The sequence below is a fragment of the Pleurodeles waltl genome, chromosome 1_1 (assembly GCF_031143425.1).
Source record: "Pleurodeles waltl isolate 20211129_DDA chromosome 1_1, aPleWal1.hap1.20221129, whole genome shotgun sequence".
NCBI lineage: Eukaryota > Metazoa > Chordata > Amphibia > Caudata > Salamandridae > Pleurodeles > Pleurodeles waltl.
In genome coordinates this window covers 759,060,274-759,082,926 of record NC_090436.1, presented here as the reverse complement: position 1 = coordinate 759,082,926, position 22,653 = coordinate 759,060,274, and positions in this window count along the sequence as shown.

The window sequence follows — 22,653 nt, the reverse complement described above, 5'->3', positions numbered from 1 at the left end:
GAAAACAGAGGTGTTTTTTGCAAAGTGCCTACCTGTAGATTTTGGCCTGTAGCTCAGCCACCACCTAGGGAAACCTACCAAACCTGTGCATTTCTGTAAACTAGAGACCTAGGGGAATCCAAGATGGGGTGACTAGTGTGGCTCGGACCAGGTTCTGTTACCCAGAATCCTTTGCAAACCTCAAAATTTGGCTAAAAAAACACATGTTCCTCACATTTCTGTGACAGAAAGTTCTGGAATCTGAGAGGAGCCACAAATTTCCTTCCACTCAGAGTTCCCCCACGTCTCCCGATAAAAATGATACCTCACATGTGTGGTAGGCCTAGCGCCCGCGACAGGAAAGGCCCCAAAGCGCAACGTGGACACAGACAAATTTTTTAAGGAAAACAGAGGTGTTTTTTGCAAAGTGCCTACCTGTAGATTTTGGCCTGTAGCTCAGCCGCCACCTAGGGAAACCTACCAAACCTGTGCATTTCTGAAAACTAGAGACCTAGGGGAATCCAAGATGGGGTGACTTGTGTGGCTCGGACCAGGTTCTGTTACCCAGAATCCTTTGCAAACCTCAAAATTTGGCTAAAAAAACACATGTTCCTCACATTTCTGTGGCAGAAAGATCTGGAATCTGAGAGGAACCACAAATTTCCTTCCACCCAGCATTCCCCCACGTCTCCCGATAAAAATGATACCTCACTTGTGTGGGTAGGCCTAGCTCCCGCGACAGGAAACGCCCCAAAGCGCAACGTGGACACAGACAAATTTTTGAAGGAAAACAGAGGTGTTTTTTGCAAAGTGCCTACCTGTAGATTTTGGCCTGTAGCTCAGCCGCCACCTAGGGAAACCTACCAAACCTGTGCATTTCTGAAAACTAGAGACCTAGGGGAATCCAAGATGGGGTGACTTGTGTGGCTCGGACCAGGTTCTGTTACCCAGAATCCTTTGCAAACCTCAAAATTTGGCTAAAAAAACACATATTCCTCACATTTCTGTGGCAGAAAGTTCTGGAATCTGAGAGGAGCCACAAATTTCCTTCCACCCAGTGTTCCCCCACGTCTCCCGATAACAATGATACCTCACTTGTGTGGGTAGGCCTAGCGCCCGCGACAGGAAACGCCCCAAAGCGCAACGTGGACACAGCCAAATTTTTGAAGGAAAACAGAGGTGTTTTTTGCAAAGTGCCTACCTGTAGAGTTTGGCCTGTAGCTCAGCCGCCACCTAGGGAAACCTACCAAACCTGTGCATTTCTGAAAACTAGAGACGTAGGGGAATCTAAGATGGGGTGACTTGTGTGGCTCGGACCAGGTTCTGTTACCCAGAATCCTTTGCAAACCTCAAAATTTGGCTAAAAAAACACATGTTCCTCACATTTCTGTGGCAGAAAGTTCTGGAATCTGAGAGGAGCCACAAATTTCCGTCCACTCAGAGTTCCCCCACGTCTCCCGATAAAAATGATACCTCACTTGTGTGGGTAGGCCTAGCGCCCGCGACAGGAAACGCCCCAAAGCGCAACGTGGACACAGACAAATTATTTAAGGAAATCAGAGGTGTTTTTTGCAAAGTGCCTACCTGTAGATTTTGGCCTGTAGCTCAGCCACCACCTAGGGAAACCTACCAAACCTGTGCATTTCTGAAAACTAGAGACCTAGGGGAATCCAAGATGGGCTGACTTGTGTGGCTCGGACCAGGTTCTGTTACCCAGAATCCTTTGCAAACCTCAAAATTTGGCTAAAAAAACACATGTTCCTCACATTTCTGTGGCAGAAAGTTCTGGAATCTGAGAGGAGCCACAAATTTCCTTCCACCCAGTGTTCCCCCACGTCTCCCGATAAAAATTATACCTCACTTGTGTGGGTAGGCCTAGCGCCCGCGACAGGAAAGGCCCCAAAGCGCAACGTGGACACAGCCACATTTTTGAAGGAAAACAGAGGTGTTTTTTGCAAAGTGCCTACCTGTAGATTTTGGCCTGTAGCTCAGCCGCCACCTAGGGAAACTTACCAAACCTGTGCATTTCTGAAAACTAGAGACCTAGGGGAATCCAAGATGGGGTGACTTGTGTGGCTCGGACCAGGTTCTGTTACCCAGAATCCTTTGCAAACCTCAAAATTTGGCTAAAAAAACACATGTTCCTCACATTTCTGTGGCAGAAAGTTCTGGAATCTGAGAGGACCCACAAATTTCCTTCCACCCAGCGTTCCCCCACGTCTCCCGATAAAAATGATACCTCACTTGTATGGTTAGGCCTAGCGCCCGCGACAGGAAACGCACCAAAGCGCAACGTGGACACAGCCAAATTTTTGAAGGAAAACAGAGGTGTTTTTTGCAAAGTGCCTACCTGTAGATTTTGGCCTGTAGCTCAGCCACCACCTAGGGAAACCTACCAAACCTGTGCATTTCTGTAAACTAGAGACCTAGGGGAATCCAAGATGGGGTGACTAGTGTGGCTCGGACCAGGTTCTGTTACCCAGAATCCTTTGCAAACCTCAAAATTTGGCTAAAAAAACACATGTTCCTCACATTTCTGTGACAGAAAGTTCTGGAATCTGAGAGGAGCCACAAATTTCCTTCCACTCAGAGTTCCCCCACGTCTCCCGATAAAAATGATACCTCACATGTGTGGTAGGCCTAGCGCCCGCGACAGGAAAGGCCCCAAAGCGCAACGTGGACACAGACAAATTTTTTAAGGAAAACAGAGGTGTTTTTTGCAAAGTGCCTACCTGTAGATTTTGGCCTGTAGCTCAGCCGCCACCTAGGGAAACCTACCAAACCTGTGCATTTCTGAAAACTAGAGACCTAGGGGAATCCAAGATGGGGTGACTTGTGTGGCTCGGACCAGGTTCTGTTACCCAGAATCCTTTGCAAACCTCAAAATTTGGCTACAAAAACACATGTTCCTCACATTTCTGTGGCAGAAAGTTCCGGAATCTGAGAGGAGCCACAAATTTCCTTCCACCCAGCGTTCCCCCACGTCTCCCGATAAAAATGATACCTCACTTGTGTGGGTAGGCCTAGCGCCCGCGACAGGAAACGCCCCAAAGCGCAACGTGGACACAGACAAATTATTTAAGGAAATCAGAGGTGTTTTTTGCAAAGTGCCTACCTGTAGATTTTGGCCTGTAGCTCAGCCACCACCTAGGGAAACCTACCAAACCTGTGCATTTCTGAAAACTAGAGACCTAGGGGAATCCAAGATGGGCTGACTTGTGTGGCTCGGACCAGGTTCTGTTACCCAGAATCCTTTGCAAACCTCAAAATTTGGCTAAAAAAACACATGTTCCTCACATTTCTGTGGCAGAAAGTTCTGGAATCTGAGAGGAGCCACAAATTTCCTTCCACCCAGTGTTCCCCCACGTCTCCCGATAAAAATGATACCTCACTTGTGTGGGTAGGCCTAGCGCCCGCGACAGGAAAGGCCCCAAAGCGCAACGTGGACACAGCCACATTTTTGAAGGAAAACAGAGGTGTTTTTTGCAAAGTGCCTACCTGTAGATTTTGGCCTGTAGCTCAGCCGCCACCTAGGGAAACTTACCAAACCTGTGCATTTCTGAAAACTAGAGACCTAGGGGAATCCAAGATGGGGTGACTTGTGTGGCTCGGACCAGGTTCTGTTACCCAGAATCCTTTGCAAACCTCAAAATTTGGCTAAAAAAACACATGTTCCTCACATTTCTGTGGCAGAAAGTTCTGGAATCTGAGAGGACCCACAAATTTCCTTCCACCCAGCGTTCCCCCACGTCTCCCGATAAAAATGATACCTCACTTGTATGGTTAGGCCTAGCGCCCGCGACAGGAAACGCACCAAAGCGCAACGTGGACACAGCCAAATTTTTGAAGGAAAACAGAGGTGTTTTTTGCAAAGTGCCTACCTGTAGATTTTGGCCTGTAGCTCAGCCACCACCTAGGGAAACCTACCAAACCTGTGCATTTCTGTAAACTAGAGACCTAGGGGAATCCAAGATGGGGTGACTAGTGTGGCTCGGACCAGGTTCTGTTACCCAGAATCCTTTGCAAACCTCAAAATTTGGCTAAAAAAACACATGTTCCTCACATTTCTGTGACAGAAAGTTCTGGAATCTGAGAGGAGCCACAAATTTCCTTCCACTCAGAGTTCCCCCACGTCTCCCGATAAAAATGATACCTCACATGTGTGGTAGGCCTAGCGCCCGCGACAGGAAAGGCCCCAAAGCGCAACGTGGACACAGACAAATTTTTTAAGGAAAACAGAGGTGTTTTTTGCAAAGTGCCTACCTGTAGATTTTGGCCTGTAGCTCAGCCGCCACCTAGGGAAACCTACCAAACCTGTGCATTTCTGAAAACTAGAGACCTAGGGGAATCCAAGATGGGGTGACTTGTGTGGCTCGGACCAGGTTCTGTTACCCAGAATCCTTTGCAAACCTCAAAATTTGGCTAAAAAAACACATGTTCCTCACATTTCTGTGGCAGAAAGATCTGGAATCTGAGAGGAACCACAAATTTCCTTCCACCCAGCATTCCCCCACGTCTCCCGATAAAAATGATACCTCACTTGTGTGGGTAGGCCTAGCTCCCGCGACAGGAAACGCCCCAAAGCGCAACGTGGACACAGACAAATTTTTGAAGGAAAACAGAGGTGTTTTTTGCAAAGTGCCTACCTGTAGATTTTGGCCTGTAGCTCAGCCGCCACCTAGGGAAACCTACCAAACCTGTGCATTTCTGAAAACTAGAGACCTAGGGGAATCCAAGATGGGGTGACTTGTGTGGCTCGGACCAGGTTCTGTTACCCAGAATCCTTTGCAAACCTCAAAATTTGGCTTAAAAAACACATATTCCTCACATTTCTGTGGCAGAAAGTTCTGGAATCTGAGAGGAGCCACAAATTTCCTTCCACCCAGTGTTCCCCCACGTCTCCCGATAACAATGATACCTCACTTGTGTGGGTAGGCCTAGCGCCCGCGACAGGAAACGCCCCAAAGCGCAACGTGGACACAGCCAAATTTTTGAAGGAAAACAGAGGTGTTTTTTGCAAAGTGCCTACCTGTAGAGTTTGGCCTGTAGCTCAGCCGCCACCTAGGGAAACCTACCAAACCTGTGCATTTCTGAAAACTAGAGACGTAGGGGAATCTAAGATGGGGTGACTTGTGTGGCTCGGACCAGGTTCTGTTACCCAGAATCCTTTGCAAACCTCAAAATTTGGCTAAAAAAACACATGTTCCTCACATTTCTGTGGCAGAAAGTTCTGGAATCTGAGAGGAGCCACAAATTTCCGTCCACTCAGAGTTCCCCCACGTCTCCCGATAAAAATGATACCTCACTTGTGTGGGTAGGCCTAGCGCCCGCGACAGGAAACGCCCCAAAGCGCAACGTGGACACAGACAAATTATTTAAGGAAATCAGAGGTGTTTTTTGCAAAGTGCCTACCTGTAGATTTTGGCCTGTAGCTCAGCCACCACCTAGGGAAACCTACCAAACCTGTGCATTTCTGAAAACTAGAGACCTAGGGGAATCCAAGATGGGCTGACTTGTGTGGCTCGGACCAGGTTCTGTTACCCAGAATCCTTTGCAAACCTCAAAATTTGGCTAAAAAAACACATGTTCCTCACATTTCTGTGGCAGAAAGTTCTGGAATCTGAGAGGAGCCACAAATTTCCTTCCACCCAGTGTTCCCCCACGTCTCCCGATAAAAATTATACCTCACTTGTGTGGGTAGGCCTAGCGCCCGCGACAGGAAAGGCCCCAAAGCGCAACGTGGACACAGCCACATTTTTGAAGGAAAACAGAGGTGTTTTTTGCAAAGTGCCTACCTGTAGATTTTGGCCTGTAGCTCAGCCGCCACCTAGGGAAACTTACCAAACCTGTGCATTTCTGAAAACTAGAGACCTAGGGGAATCCAAGATGGGGTGACTTGTGTGGCTCGGACCAGGTTCTGTTACCCAGAATCCTTTGCAAACCTCAAAATTTGGCTAAAAAAACACATGTTCCTCACATTTCTGTGGCAGAAAGTTCTGGAATCTGAGAGGACCCACAAATTTCCTTCCACCCAGCGTTCCCCCACGTCTCCCGATAAAAATGATACCTCACTTGTATGGTTAGGCCTAGCGCCCGCGACAGGAAACGCACCAAAGCGCAACGTGGACACAGCCAAATTTTTGAAGGAAAACAGAGGTGTTTTTTGCAAAGTGCCTACCTGTAGATTTTGGCCTGTAGCTCAGCCACCACCTAGGGAAACCTACCAAACCTGTGCATTTCTGTAAACTAGAGACCTAGGGGAATCCAAGATGGGGTGACTAGTGTGGCTCGGACCAGGTTCTGTTACCCAGAATCCTTTGCAAACCTCAAAATTTGGCTAAAAAAACACATGTTCCTCACATTTCTGTGACAGAAAGTTCTGGAATCTGAGAGGAGCCACAAATTTCCTTCCACTCAGAGTTCCCCCACGTCTCCCGATAAAAATGATACCTCACATGTGTGGTAGGCCTAGCGCCCGCGACAGGAAAGGCCCCAAAGCGCAACGTGGACACAGACAAATTTTTTAAGGAAAACAGAGGTGTTTTTTGCAAAGTGCCTACCTGTAGATTTTGGCCTGTAGCTCAGCCGCCACCTAGGGAAACCTACCAAACCTGTGCATTTCTGAAAACTAGAGACCTAGGGGAATCCAAGATGGGGTGACTTGTGTGGCTCGGACCAGGTTCTGTTACCCAGAATCCTTTGCAAACCTCAAAATTTGGCTAAAAAAACACATGTTCCTCACATTTCTGTGGCAGAAAGATCTGGAATCTGAGAGGAACCACAAATTTCCTTCCACCCAGCATTCCCCCACGTCTCCCGATAAAAATGATACCTCACTTGTGTGGGTAGGCCTAGCTCCCGCGACAGGAAACGCCCCAAAGCGCAACGTGGACACAGACAAATTTTTGAAGGAAAACAGAGGTGTTTTTTGCAAAGTGCCTACCTGTAGATTTTGGCCTGTAGCTCAGCCGCCACCTAGGGAAACCTACCAAACCTGTGCATTTCTGAAAACTAGAGACCTAGGGGAATCCAAGATGGGGTGACTTGTGTGGCTCGGACCAGGTTCTGTTACCCAGAATCCTTTGCAAACCTCAAAATTTGGCTAAAAAAACACATATTCCTCACATTTCTGTGGCAGAAAGTTCTGGAATCTGAGAGGAGCCACAAATTTCCTTCCACCCAGTGTTCCCCCACGTCTCCCGATAAAAATGATACCTCACTTGTGTGGGTAGGCCTAGCGCCCGCGACAGGAAACGCCCCAAAGCGCAACGTGGACACAGCCAAATTTTTGAAGGAAAACAGAGGTGTTTTTTGCAAAGTGCCTACCTGTAGAGTTTGGCCTGTAGCTCAGCCGCCACCTAGGGAAACCTACCAAACCTGTGCATTTCTGAAAACTAGAGACGTAGGGGAATCTAAGATGGGGTGACTTGTGTGGCTCGGACCAGGTTCTGTTACCCAGAATCCTTTGCAAACCTCAAAATTTGGCTAAAAAAACACATGTTCCTCACATTTCTGTGGCAGAAAGTTCTGGAATCTGAGAGGAGCCACAAATTTCCGTCCACTCAGAGTTCCCCCACGTCTCCCGATAAAAATGATACCTCACTTGTGTGGGTAGGCCTAGCGCCCGCGACAGGAAAGGCCCCAAAGCGCAACAAGGACACAGCCAAATTTTTGAAGGAAAACAGAGGTGTTTTTTGCAAAGTGCCTACCTGTAGATTTTGGCCTGTAGCTCAGCCGCCACCTAGGGAAACCTACCAAACCTGTGCATTTCTGAAAACTAGAGACCTAGGGGAATCCAAGATGGGGTGACTTGTGTGGCTCGGACCAGGTTCTGTTACCCAGAATCCTTTGCAAACCTCAAAATTTGGCTAAAAAAACACATGTTCCTCACATTTCTGTGGCAGAAAGTTCTGGAATCTGAGAGGAGCCACAAATTTCCTTCCACTCAGAGTTCCCCCACGTCTCCCGATAAAAATGATACCTCACTTGTGTGGTAGGCCTAGCGCCCGCGACAGGAAAGGCCCCAAAGCGCAACGTGGACACAGACAAATTTTTGAAGGAAAACAGAGGTGTTTTTTGCAAAGTGCCTACCTGTAGATTTTGGCCTGTAGCTCAGCCGCCACCTAGGGAAACCTACCAAACCTGTGCATTTCTGAAAACTAGAGACCTAGGGGAATCCAAGATGGGGTGACTTGTGTGGCTCGGACCAGGTTCTGTTACCCAGAATCCTTTGCAAACCTCAAAATTTGGCTAAAAAAACACATGTTCCTCACATTTCTGTGGCAGAAATTTCTGGAATCTGAGAGGAACCACAAATTTCCTTCCACCCAGCGTTCCCCCACGTCTCCCGATAAAAATGATACCTCACTTGTGTGGGTAGGCCTAGCGCCCGCGACAGGAAACGCCCCAAAGCGCAACGTGGACACAGACAAATTTTTGAAGGAAAACAGAGGTGTTTTTTGCAAAGTGCCTACCTGTAGATTTTGGCCTGTAGCTCAGCCGCCACCTAGGGAAACCTACCAAACCTGTGCATTTCTGAAAACTAGAGACCTAGGGGAATCCAAGATGGGGTGACTTGTGTGGCTCGGACCAGGTTCTGTTACCCAGAATCCTTTGCAAACCTCAAAATTTGGCTAAAAAAACACATGTTCCTCACATTTCTGTGGCAGAAAGTTCTGGAATCTGAGAGGAACGACAAATTTCCTTCCACCCAGCGTTCCCCCACGTCTCCCGATAAAAATGATACCTCACTTGTGTGGTAGGCCTAGCGCCCGCGACAGGAAAGGCCCCAAAGCGCAATGTGGACACAGACAAATTTTTTAAGGAAAACAGAGGTGTTTTTTGCAAAGTGCCTACCTGTAGATTTTGGCCTGTAGCTCAGCCGCCACCTAGGGAAACCTACCAAACCTGTGCATTTCTGAAAACTAGAGACCTAGGGGAATCCAAGATGGGGTGACTTGTGTGGCTCGGACCAGGTTCTGTTACCCAGAATCCTTTGCAAACCTCAAAATTTGGCTAAAAAAACACATGTTCCTCACATTTCTGTGGCAGAAAGTTCTGGAATCTGAGAGGAACCACAAATTTCCTTCCACCCAGCATTCCCCCACGTCTCCCGATAAAAATGATACCTCACTTGTGTGGGTAGGCTTAGCTCCGGCGACAGGAAACGCCCCAAAGCGCAACGTGGACACAGACAAATTTTTGAAGGAAAACAGAGGTGTTTTTTGCAAAGTGCCTACCTGTAGATTTTGGCCTGTAGCTCAGCCGCCACCTAGGGAAACCTACCAAACCTGTGCATTTCTGAAAACTAGAGACCTAGGGGAATCCAAGATGGGGTGACTTGTGTGGCTCGGACCAGGTTCTGTTACCCAGAATCCTTTGCAAACCTCAAAATTTGGCTAAAAAAACACATGTTCCTCACATTTCTGTGGCAGAAAGTTCTGGAATCTGAGAGGAACCACAAATTTCCTTCCACCCAGCATTCCCCCACGTCTCCCGATAAAAATGATACCTCACTTGTGTGGGTAGGCCTAGCTCCCGCGACAGGAAACGCCCCAAAGCGCAACGTGGACACAGACAAATTTTTGAAGGAAAACAGAGGTGTTTTTTGCAAAGTGCCTACCTGTAGATTTTGGCCTGTAGCTCAGCCGCCACCTAGGGAAACCTACCAAACCTGTGCATTTCTGAAAACTAGAGACCTAGGGGAATCCAAGATGGGGTGACTTGTGTGGCTCGGACCAGGTTCTGTTACCCAGAATCCTTTGCAAACCTCAAAATTTGGCTAAAAAAACACATATTCCTCACATTTCTGTGGCAGAAAGTTCTGGAATCTGAGAGGAGCCACAAATTTCCTTCCACCCAGTGTTCCCCCACGTCTCCCGATAAAAATGATACCTCACTTGTGTGGGTAGGCCTAGCGCCCGCGACAGGAAACGCCCCAAAGCGCAACGTGGACACAGCCAAATTTTTGAAGGAAAACAGAGGTGTTTTTTGCAAAGTGCCTACCTGTAGAGTTTGGCCTGTAGCTCAGCCGCCACCTAGGGAAACCTACCAAACCTGTGCATTTCTGAAAACTAGAGACGTAGGGGAATCTAAGATGGGGTGACTTGTGTGGCTCGGACCAGGTTCTGTTACCCAGAATCCTTTGCAAACCTCAAAATTTGGCTAAAAAAACACATGTTCCTCACATTTCTGTGGCAGAAAGTTCTGGAATCTGAGAGGAGCCACAAATTTCCGTCCACTCAGAGTTCCCCCACGTCTCCCGATAAAAATGATACCTCACTTGTGTGGGTAGGCCTAGCGCCCGCGACAGGAAAGGCCCCAAAGCGCAACAAGGACACAGCCAAATTTTTGAAGGAAAACAGAGGTGTTTTTTGCAAAGTGCCTACCTGTAGATTTTGGCCTGTAGCTCAGCCGCCACCTAGGGAAACCTACCAAACCTGTGCATTTCTGAAAACTAGAGACCTAGGGGAATCCAAGATGGGGTGACTTGTGTGGCTCGGACCAGGTTCTGTTACCCAGAATCCTTTGCAAACCTCAAAATTTGGCTAAAAAAACACATGTTCCTCACATTTCTGTGGCAGAAAGTTCTGGAATCTGAGAGGAGCCACAAATTTCCTTCCACTCAGAGTTCCCCCACGTCTCCCGATAAAAATGATACCTCACTTGTGTGGTAGGCCTAGCGCCCGCGACAGGAAAGGCCCCAAAGCGCAACGTGGACACAGACAAATTTTTGAAGGAAAACAGAGGTGTTTTTTGCAAAGTGCCTACCTGTAGATTTTGGCCTGTAGCTCAGCCGCCACCTAGGGAAACCTACCAAACCTGTGCATTTCTGAAAACTAGAGACCTAGGGGAATCCAAGATGGGGTGACTTGTGTGGCTCGGACCAGGTTCTGTTACCCAGAATCCTTTGCAAACCTCAAAATTTGGCTAAAAAAACACATGTTCCTCACATTTCTGTGGCAGAAATTTCTGGAATCTGAGAGGAACCACAAATTTCCTTCCACCCAGCGTTCCCCCACGTCTCCCGATAAAAATGATACCTCACTTGTGTGGGTAGGCCTAGCGCCCGCGACAGGAAACGCCCCAAAGCGCAACGTGGACACAGACAAATTTTTGAAGGAAAACAGAGGTGTTTTTTGCAAAGTGCCTACCTGTAGATTTTGGCCTGTAGCTCAGCCGCCACCTAGGGAAACCTACCAAACCTGTGCATTTCTGAAAACTAGAGACCTAGGGGAATCCAAGATGGGGTGACTTGTGTGGCTCGGACCAGGTTCTGTTACCCAGAATCCTTTGCAAACCTCAAAATTTGGCTAAAAAAACACATGTTCCTCACATTTCTGTGGCAGAAAGTTCTGGAATCTGAGAGGAACGACAAATTTCCTTCCACCCAGCGTTCCCCCACGTCTCCCGATAAAAATGATACCTCACTTGTGTGGTAGGCCTAGCGCCCGCGACAGGAAAGGCCCCAAAGCGCAATGTGGACACAGACAAATTTTTTAAGGAAAACAGAGGTGTTTTTTGCAAAGTGCCTACCTGTAGATTTTGGCCTGTAGCTCAGCCGCCACCTAGGGAAACCTACCAAACCTGTGCATTTCTGAAAACTAGAGACCTAGGGGAATCCAAGATGGGGTGACTTGTGTGGCTCGGACCAGGTTCTGTTACCCAGAATCCTTTGCAAACCTCAAAATTTGGCTAAAAAAACACATGTTCCTCACATTTCTGTGGCAGAAAGTTCTGGAATCTGAGAGGAACCACAAATTTCCTTCCACCCAGCATTCCCCCACGTCTCCCGATAAAAATGATACCTCACTTGTGTGGGTAGGCTTAGCTCCGGCGACAGGAAACGCCCCAAAGCGCAACGTGGACACAGACAAATTTTTGAAGGAAAACAGAGGTGTTTTTTGCAAAGTGCCTACCTGTAGATTTTGGCCTGTAGCTCAGCCGCCACCTAGGGAAACCTACCAAACCTGTGCATTTCTGAAAACTAGAGACCTAGGGGAATCCAAGATGGGGTGACTTGTGTGGCTCGGACCAGGTTCTGTTACCCAGAATCCTTTGCAAACCTCAAAATTTGGCTAAAAAAACACATGTTCCTCACATTTCTGTGGCAGAAAGTTCTGGAATCTGAGAGGAGCCACAAATTTCCTTCCACCCAGTGTTCCCCCACGTCTCCCGTTAAAAATGATACCTCACTTGTGTGGGTAGGCCTAGCGCCCGCGACAGGAAACGCCCCAAAGCGCAACGTGGACACAGCCAAATTTTTGAAGGAAAACAGAGGTGTTTTTTGCAAAGTGCCTACCTGTAGAGTTTGGCCTGTAGCTCAGCCGCCACCTAGGGAAACCTACCAAACCTGTGCATTTCTGAAAACTAGAGACGTAGGGGAATCTAAGATGGGGTGACTTGTGTGGCTCGGACCAGGTTCTGTTACCCAGAATCCTTTCCAAACCTCAAAATTTGGCTAAAAAAACACATGTTCCTCACATTTCTGTGGCAGAAAGTTCTGGAATCTGAGAGGAGCCACAAATTCCCGTCCACTCAGAGTTCCCCCACGTCTCCCGATAAAAATGATACCTCACTTGTGTGGGTAGGCCTAGCGCCCGCGACAGGAAAGGCCCCAAAGCGCAACGAGGACACAGCCACATTTTTGAAGGAAAACAGAGGTGTTTTTTGCAAAGTGCCTACCTGTAGATTTTGGCCTGTAGCTCAGCCGCCACCTAGGGAAACCTACCAAACCTGTGCATTTCTGAAAACTAGAGACCTAGGGGAATCCAAGATGGGGTGACTTGTGTGGCTCGGACCAGGTTCTGTTACCCAGAATCCTTTGCAAACCTCAAAATTTGGCTAAAAAAACACATGTTCCTCACATTTCTGTGGCAGAAAGTTCTGGAATCTGAGAGGAGCCACAAATTTCCTTCCACTCAGAGTTCCCCCACGTCTCCCGATAAAAATGATACCTCACTTGTGTGGTAGGCCTAGCGCCCGCGACAGGAAAGGCCCCAAAGCGCAACGTGGACACAGACAAATTTTTTAAGGAAAACAGAGGTGTTTTTTGCAAAGTGCCTACCTGTAGATTTTGGCCTGTAGCTCAGCCGACACCTAGGGAAACCTACCAAACCTGTGCATTTCTGAAAACTAGAGACCTAGGGGAATCCAAGATGGGGTGACTTGTGTGGCTCGGACCAGGTTCTGTTACCCAGAATCCTTTGCAAACCTCAAAATTTGGCTAAAAAAACACATGTTCCTCACATTTCTGTGGCAGAAATTTCTGGAATCTGAGAGGAACCACAAATTTCCTTCCACCCAGCGTTCACCCACGTCTCCCGATAAAAATGATACCTCACTTGTGTGGGTAGGCCTAGCGCCCGTGACAGGAAACGCCCCAAAGCGCAACGTGGACACAGACAAATTTTTGAAGGAAAACAGAGGTGTTTTTTGCAAAGTGCCTACCTGTAGATTTTGGCCTGTAGCTCAGCCGCCACCTAGGGAAACCTACCAAACCTGTGCATTTCTGAAAACTAGAGACCTAGGGGAATCCAAGATGGGGTGACTTGTGTGGCTCGGACCAGGTTCTGTTACCCAGAATCCTTTGCAAACCTCAAAATTTGGCTAAAAAAACACATGTTCCTCACATTTCTGTGGCAGAAAGATCTGGAATCTGAGAGGAACCACAAATTTCCTTCCACCCAGCATTCCCCCACGTCTCCCGATAAAAATGATACCTCACTTGTGTGGGTAGGCCTAGCTCCCGCGACAGGAAACGCCCCAAAGCGCAACGTGGACACAGACAAATTTTTGAAGGAAAACAGAGGTGTTTTTTGCAAAGTGCCTACCTGTAGATTTTGGCCTGTAGCTCAGCCGCCACCTAGGGAAACCTACCAAACCTGTGCATTTCTGAAAACTAGAGACCTAGGGGAATCCAAGATGGGGTGACTTGTGTGGCTCGGACCAGGTTCTGTTACCCAGAATCCTTTGCAAACCTCAAAATTTGGCTAAAAAAACACATATTCCTCACATTTCTGTGGCAGAAAGTTCTGGAATCTGAGAGGAGCCACAAATTTCCTTCCACCCAGTGTTCCCCCACGTCTCCCGATAACAATGATACCTCACTTGTGTGGGTAGGCCTAGCGCCCGCGACAGGAAACGCCCCAAAGCGCAACGTGGACACAGCCAAATTTTTGAAGGAAAACAGAGGTGTTTTTTGCAAAGTGCCTACCTGTAGAGTTTGGCCTGTAGCTCAGCCGCCACCTAGGGAAACCTACCAAACCTGTGCATTTCTGAAAACTAGAGACGTAGGGGAATCTAAGATGGGGTGACTTGTGTGGCTCGGACCAGGTTCTGTTACCCAGAATCCTTTGCAAACCTCAAAATTTGGCTAAAAAAACACATGTTCCTCACATTTCTGTGGCAGAAAGTTCTGGAATCTGAGAGGAGCCACAAATTTCCGTCCACTCAGAGTTCCCCCACGTCTCCCGATAAAAATGATACCTCACTTGTGTGGGTAGGCCTAGCGCCCGCGACAGGAAACGCCCCAAAGCGCAACGTGGACACAGACAAATTATTTAAGGAAATCAGAGGTGTTTTTTGCAAAGTGCCTACCTGTAGATTTTGGCCTGTAGCTCAGCCACCACCTAGGGAAACCTACCAAACCTGTGCATTTCTGAAAACTAGAGACCTAGGGGAATCCAAGATGGGCTGACTTGTGTGGCTCGGACCAGGTTCTGTTACCCAGAATCCTTTGCAAACCTCAAAATTTGGCTAAAAAAACACATGTTCCTCACATTTCTGTGGCAGAAAGTTCTGGAATCTGAGAGGAGCCACAAATTTCCTTCCACCCAGTGTTCCCCCACGTCTCCCGATAAAAATTATACCTCACTTGTGTGGGTAGGCCTAGCGCCCGCGACAGGAAAGGCCCCAAAGCGCAACGTGGACACAGCCACATTTTTGAAGGAAAACAGAGGTGTTTTTTGCAAAGTGCCTACCTGTAGATTTTGGCCTGTAGCTCAGCCGCCACCTAGGGAAACTTACCAAACCTGTGCATTTCTGAAAACTAGAGACCTAGGGGAATCCAAGATGGGGTGACTTGTGTGGCTCGGACCAGGTTCTGTTACCCAGAATCCTTTGCAAACCTCAAAATTTGGCTAAAAAAACACATGTTCCTCACATTTCTGTGGCAGAAAGTTCTGGAATCTGAGAGGACCCACAAATTTCCTTCCACCCAGCGTTCCCCCACGTCTCCCGATAAAAATGATACCTCACTTGTATGGTTAGGCCTAGCGCCCGCGACAGGAAACGCACCAAAGCGCAACGTGGACACAGCCAAATTTTTGAAGGAAAACAGAGGTGTTTTTTGCAAAGTGCCTACCTGTAGATTTTGGCCTGTAGCTCAGCCACCACCTAGGGAAACCTACCAAACCTGTGCATTTCTGTAAACTAGAGACCTAGGGGAATCCAAGATGGGGTGACTAGTGTGGCTCGGACCAGGTTCTGTTACCCAGAATCCTTTGCAAACCTCAAAATTTGGCTAAAAAAACACATGTTCCTCACATTTCTGTGACAGAAAGTTCTGGAATCTGAGAGGAGCCACAAATTTCCTTCCACTCAGAGTTCCCCCACGTCTCCCGATAAAAATGATACCTCACATGTGTGGTAGGCCTAGCGCCCGCGACAGGAAAGGCCCCAAAGCGCAACGTGGACACAGACAAATTTTTTAAGGAAAACAGAGGTGTTTTTTGCAAAGTGCCTACCTGTAGATTTTGGCCTGTAGCTCAGCCGCCACCTAGGGAAACCTACCAAACCTGTGCATTTCTGAAAACTAGAGACCTAGGGGAATCCAAGATGGGGTGACTTGTGTGGCTCGGACCAGGTTCTGTTACCCAGAATCCTTTGCAAACCTCAAAATTTGGCTAAAAAAACACATGTTCCTCACATTTCTGTGGCAGAAAGATCTGGAATCTGAGAGGAACCACAAATTTCCTTCCACCCAGCATTCCCCCACGTCTCCCGATAAAAATGATACCTCACTTGTGTGGGTAGGCCTAGCTCCCGCGACAGGAAACGCCCCAAAGCGCAACGTGGACACAGACAAATTTTTGAAGGAAAACAGAGGTGTTTTTTGCAAAGTGCCTACCTGTAGATTTTGGCCTGTAGCTCAGCCGCCACCTAGGGAAACCTACCAAACCTGTGCATTTCTGAAAACTAGAGACCTAGGGGAATCCAAGATGGGGTGACTTGTGTGGCTCGGACCAGGTTCTGTTACCCAGAATCCTTTGCAAACCTCAAAATTTGGCTAAAAAAACACATATTCCTCACATTTCTGTGGCAGAAAGTTCTGGAATCTGAGAGGAGCCACAAATTTCCTTCCACCCAGTGTTCCCCCACGTCTCCCGATAAAAATGATACCTCACTTGTGTGGGTAGGCCTAGCGCCCGCGACAGGAAACGCCCCAAAGCGCAACGTGGACACAGCCAAATTTTTGAAGGAAAACAGAGGTGTTTTTTGCAAAGTGCCTACCTGTAGAGTTTGGCCTGTAGCTCAGCCGCCACCTAGGGAAACCTACCAAACCTGTGCATTTCTGAAAACTAGAGACGTAGGGGAATCTAAGATGGGGTGACTTGTGTGGCTCGGACCAGGTTCTGTTACCCAGAATCCTTTGCAAACCTCAAAATTTGGCTAAAAAAACACATGTTCCTCACATTTCTGTGGCAGAAAGTTCTGGAATCTGAGAGGAGCCACAAATTTCCGTCCACTCAGAGTTCCCCCACGTCTCCCGATAAAAATGATACCTCACTTGTGTGGGTAGGCCTAGCGCCCGCGACAGGAAAGGCCCCAAAGCGCAACAAGGACACAGCCAAATTTTTGAAGGAAAACAGAGGTGTTTTTTGCAAAGTGCCTACCTGTAGATTTTGGCCTGTAGCTCAGCCGCCACCTAGGGAAACCTACCAAACCTGTGCATTTCTGAAAACTAGAGACCTAGGGGAATCCAAGATGGGGTGACTTGTGTGGCTCGGACCAGGTTCTGTTACCCAGAATCCTTTGCAAACCTCAAAATTTGGCTAAAAAAACACATGTTCCTCACATTTCTGTGGCAGAAAGTTCTGGAATCTGAGAGGAGCCACAAATTTCCTTCCACTCAGAGTTCCCCCACGTCTCCCGATAAAAATGATACCTCACTTGTGTGGTAGGCCTAGCGCCCGCGACAGGAAAGGCCCCAAAGCGCAACGTGGACACAGACAAATTTTTGAAGGAAAACAGAGGTGTTTTTTGCAAAGTGCCTACCTGTAGATTTTGGCCTGTAGCTCAGCCGCCACCTAGGGAAACCTACCAAACCTGTGCATTTCTGAAAACTAGAGACCTAGGGGAATCCAAGATGGGGTGACTTGTGTGGCTCGGACCAGGTTCTGTTACCCAGAATCCTTTGCAAACCTCAAAATTTGGCTAAAAAAACACATGTTCCTCACATTTCTGTGGCAGAAATTTCTGGAATCTGAGAGGAACCACAAATTTCCTTCCACCCAGCGTTCCCCCACGTCTCCCGATAAAAATGATACCTCACTTGTGTGGGTAGGCCTAGCGCCCGCGACAGGAAACGCCCCAAAGCGCAACGTGGACACAGACAAATTTTTGAAGGAAAACAGAGGTGTTTTTTGCAAAGTGCCTACCTGTAGATTTTGGCCTGTAGCTCAGCCGCCACCTAGGGAAACCTACCAAACCTGTGCATTTCTGAAAACTAGAGACCTAGGGGAATCCAAGATGGGGTGACTTGTGTGGCTCGGACCAGGTTCTGTTACCCAGAATCCTTTGCAAACCTCAAAATTTGGCTAAAAAAACACATGTTCCTCACATTTCTGTGGCAGAAAGTTCTGGAATCTGAGAGGAACGACAAATTTCCTTCCACCCAGCGTTCCCCCACGTCTCCCGATAAAAATGATACCTCACTTGTGTGGTAGGCCTAGCGCCCGCGACAGGAAAGGCCCCAAAGCGCAATGTGGACACAGACAAATTTTTTAAGGAAAACAGAGGTGTTTTTTGCAAAGTGCCTACCTGTAGATTTTGGCCTGTAGCTCAGCCGCCACCTAGGGAAACCTACCAAACCTGTGCATTTCTGAAAACTAGAGACCTAGGGGAATCCAAGATGGGGTGACTTGTGTGGCTCGGACCAGGTTCTGTTACCCAGAATCCTTTGCAAACCTCAAAATTTGGCTAAAAAAACACATGTTCCTCACATTTCTGTGGCAGAAAGTTCTGGAATCTGAGAGGAACCACAAATTTCCTTCCACCCAGCATTCCCCCACGTCTCCCGATAAAAATGATACCTCACTTGTGTGGGTAGGCTTAGCTCCGGCGACAGGAAACGCCCCAAAGCGCAACGTGGACACAGACAAATTTTTGAAGGAAAACAGAGGTGTTTTTTGCAAAGTGCCTACCTGTAGATTTTGGCCTGTAGCTCAGCCGCCACCTAGGGAAACCTACCAAACCTGTGCATTTCTGAAAACTAGAGACCTAGGGGAATCCAAGATGGGGTGACTTGTGTGGCTCGGACCAGGTTCTGTTACCCAGAATCCTTTGCAAACCTCAAAATTTGGCTAAAAAAACACATGTTCCTCACATTTCTGTGGCAGAAAGTTCTGGAATCTGAGAGGAACCACAAATTTCCTTCCACCCAGCATTCCCCCACGTCTCCCGATAAAAATGATACCTCACTTGTGTGGGTAGGCCTAGCTCCCGCGACAGGAAACGCCCCAAAGCGCAACGTGGACACAGACAAATTTTTGAAGGAAAACAGAGGTGTTTTTTGCAAAGTGCCTACCTGTAGATTTTGGCCTGTAGCTCAGCCGCCACCTAGGGAAACCTACCAAACCTGTGCATTTCTGAAAACTAGAGACCTAGGGGAATCCAAGATGGGGTGACTTGTGTGGCTCGGACCAGGTTCTGTTACCCAGAATCCTTTGCAAACCTCAAAATTTGGCTAAAAAAACACATATTCCTCACATTTCTGTGGCAGAAAGTTCTGGAATCTGAGAGGAGCCACAAATTTCCTTCCACCCAGTGTTCCCCCACGTCTCCCGATAAAAATGATACCTCACTTGTGTGGGTAGGCCTAGCGCCCGCGACAGGAAACGCCCCAAAGCGCAACGTGGACACAGCCAAATTTTTGAAGGAAAACAGAGGTGTTTTTTGCAAAGTGCCTACCTGTAGAGTTTGGCCTGTAGCTCAGCCGCCACCTAGGGAAACCTACCAAACCTGTGCATTTCTGAAAACTAGAGACGTAGGGGAATCTAAGATGGGGTGACTTGTGTGGCTCGGACCAGGTTCTGTTACCCAGAATCCTTTGCAAACCTCAAAATTTGGCTAAAAAAACACATGTTCCTCACATTTCTGTGGCAGAAAGTTCTGGAATCTGAGAGGAGCCACAAATTTCCGTCCACTCAGAGTTCCCCCACGTCTCCCGATAAAAATGATACCTCACTTGTGTGGGTAGGCCTAGCGCCCGCGACAGGAAAGGCCCCAAAGCGCAACAAGGACACAGCCAAATTTTTGAAGGAAAACAGAGGTGTTTTTTGCAAAGTGCCTACCTGTAGATTTTGGCCTGTAGCTCAGCCGCCACCTAGGGAAACCTACCAAACCTGTGCATTTCTGAAAACTAGAGACCTAGGGGAATCCAAGATGGGGTGACTTGTGTGGCTCGGACCAGGTTCTGTTACCCAGAATCCTTTGCAAACCTCAAAATTTGGCTAAAAAAACACATGTTCCTCACATTTCTGTGGCAGAAAGTTCTGGAATCTGAGAGGAGCCACAAATTTCCTTCCACTCAGAGTTCCCCCACGTCTCCCGATAAAAATGATACCTCACTTGTGTGGTAGGCCTAGCGCCCGCGACAGGAAAGGCCCCAAAGCGCAACGTGGACACAGACAAATTTTTGAAGGAAAACAGAGGTGTTTTTTGCAAAGTGCCTACCTGTAGATTTTGGCCTGTAGCTCAGCCGCCACCTAGGGAAACCTACCAAACCTGTGCATTTCTGAAAACTAGAGACCTAGGGGAATCCAAGATGGGGTGACTTGTGTGGCTCGGACCAGGTTCTGTTACCCAGAATCCTTTGCAAACCTCAAAATTTGGCTAAAAAAACACATGTTCCTCACATTTCTGTGGCAGAAATTTCTGGAATCTGAGAGGAACCACAAATTTCCTTCCACCCAGCGTTCCCCCACGTCTCCCGATAAAAATGATACCTCACTTGTGTGGGTAGGCCTAGCGCCCGCGACAGGAAACGCCCCAAAGCGCAACGTGGACACAGACAAATTTTTGAAGGAAAACAGAGGTGTTTTTTGCAAAGTGCCTACCTGTAGATTTTGGCCTGTAGCTCAGCCGCCACCTAGGGAAACCTACCAAACCTGTGCATTTCTGAAAACTAGAGACCTAGGGGAATCCAAGATGGGGTGACTTGTGTGGCTCGGACCAGGTTCTGTTACCCAGAATCCTTTGCAAACCTCAAAATTTGGCTAAAAAAACACATGTTCCTCACATTTCTGTGGCAGAAAGTTCTGGAATCTGAGAGGAACGACAAATTTCCTTCCACCCAGCGTTCCCCCACGTCTCCCGATAAAAATGATACCTCACTTGTGTGGTAGGCCTAGCGCCCGCGACAGGAAAGGCCCCAAAGCGCAATGTGGACACAGACAAATTTTTTAAGGAAAACAGAGGTGTTTTTTGCAAAGTGCCTACCTGTAGATTTTGGCCTGTAGCTCAGCCGCCACCTAGGGAAACCTACCAAACCTGTGCATTTCTGAAAACTAGAGACCTAGGGGAATCCAAGATGGGGTGACTTGTGTGGCTCGGACCAGGTTCTGTTACCCAGAATCCTTTGCAAACCTCAAAATTTGGCTAAAAAAACACATGTTCCTCACATTTCTGTGGCAGAAAGTTCTGGAATCTGAGAGGAACCACAAATTTCCTTCCACCCAGCATTCCCCCACGTCTCCCGATAAAAATGATACCTCACTTGTGTGGGTAGGCTTAGCTCCGGCGACAGGAAACGCCCCAAAGCGCAACGTGGACACAGACAAATTTTTGAAGGAAAACAGAGGTGTTTTTTGCAAAGTGCCTACCTGTAGATTTTGGCCTGTAGCTCAGCCGCCACCTAGGGAAACCTACCAAACCTGTGCATTTCTGAAAACTAGAGACCTAGGGGAATCCAAGATGGGGTGACTTGTGTGGCTCGGACCAGGTTCTGTTACCCAGAATCCTTTGCAAACCTCAAAATTTGGCTAAAAAAACACATGTTCCTCACATTTCTGTGGCAGAAAGTTCTGGAATCTGAGAGGAGCCACAAATTTCCTTCCACCCAGTGTTCCCCCACGTCTCCCGTTAAAAATGATACCTCACTTGTGTGGGTAGGCCTAGCGCCCGCGACAGGAAACGCCCCAAAGCGCAACGTGGACACAGCCAAATTTTTGAAGGAAAACAGAGGTGTTTTTTGCAAAGTGCCTACCTGTAGAGTTTGGCCTGTAGCTCAGCCGCCACCTAGGGAAACCTACCAAACCTGTGCATTTCTGAAAACTAGAGACGTAGGGGAATCTAAGATGGGGTGACTTGTGTGGCTCGGACCAGGTTCTGTTACCCAGAATCCTTTCCAAACCTCAAAATTTGGCTAAAAAAACACATGTTCCTCACATTTCTGTGGCAGAAAGTTCTGGAATCTGAGAGGAGCCACAAATTCCCGTCCACTCAGAGTTCCCCCACGTCTCCCGATAAAAATGATACCTCACTTGTGTGGGTAGGCCTAGCGCCCGCGACAGGAAAGGCCCCAAAGCGCAACGAGGACACAGCCACATTTTTGAAGGAAAACAGAGGTGTTTTTTGCAAAGTGCCTACCTGTAGATTTTGGCCTGTAGCTCAGCCGCCACCTAGGGAAACCTACCAAACCTGTGCATTTCTGAAAACTAGAGACCTAGGGGAATCCAAGATGGGGTGACTTGTGTGGCTCGGACCAGGTTCTGTTACCCAGAATCCTTTGCAAACCTCAAAATTTGGCTAAAAAAACACATGTTCCTCACATTTCTGTGGCAGAAAGTTCTGGAATCTGAGAGGAGCCACAAATTTCCTTCCACTCAGAGTTCCCCCACGTCTCCCGATAAAAATGATACCTCACTTGTGTGGTAGGCCTAGCGCCCGCGACAGGAAAGGCCCCAAAGCGCAACGTGGACACAGACAAATTTTTTAAGGAAAACAGAGGTGTTTTTTGCAAAGTGCCTACCTGTAGATTTTGGCCTGTAGCTCAGCCGACACCTAGGGAAACCTACCAAACCTGTGCATTTCTGAAAACTAGAGACCTAGGGGAATCCAAGATGGGGTGACTTGTGTGGCTCGGACCAGGTTCTGTTACCCAGAATCCTTTGCAAACCTCAAAATTTGGCTAAAAAAACACATGTTCCTCACATTTCTGTGGCAGAAATTTCTGGAATCTGAGAGGAACCACAAATTTCCTTCCACCCAGCGTTCACCCACGTCTCCCGATAAAAATGATACCTCACTTGTGTGGGTAGGCCTAGCGCCCGTGACAGGAAACGCCCCAAAGCGCAACGTGGACACAGACAAATTTTTGAAGGAAAACAGAGGTGTTTTTTGCAAAGTGCCTACCTGTAGATTTTGGCCTGTAGCTCAGCCGCCACCTAGGGA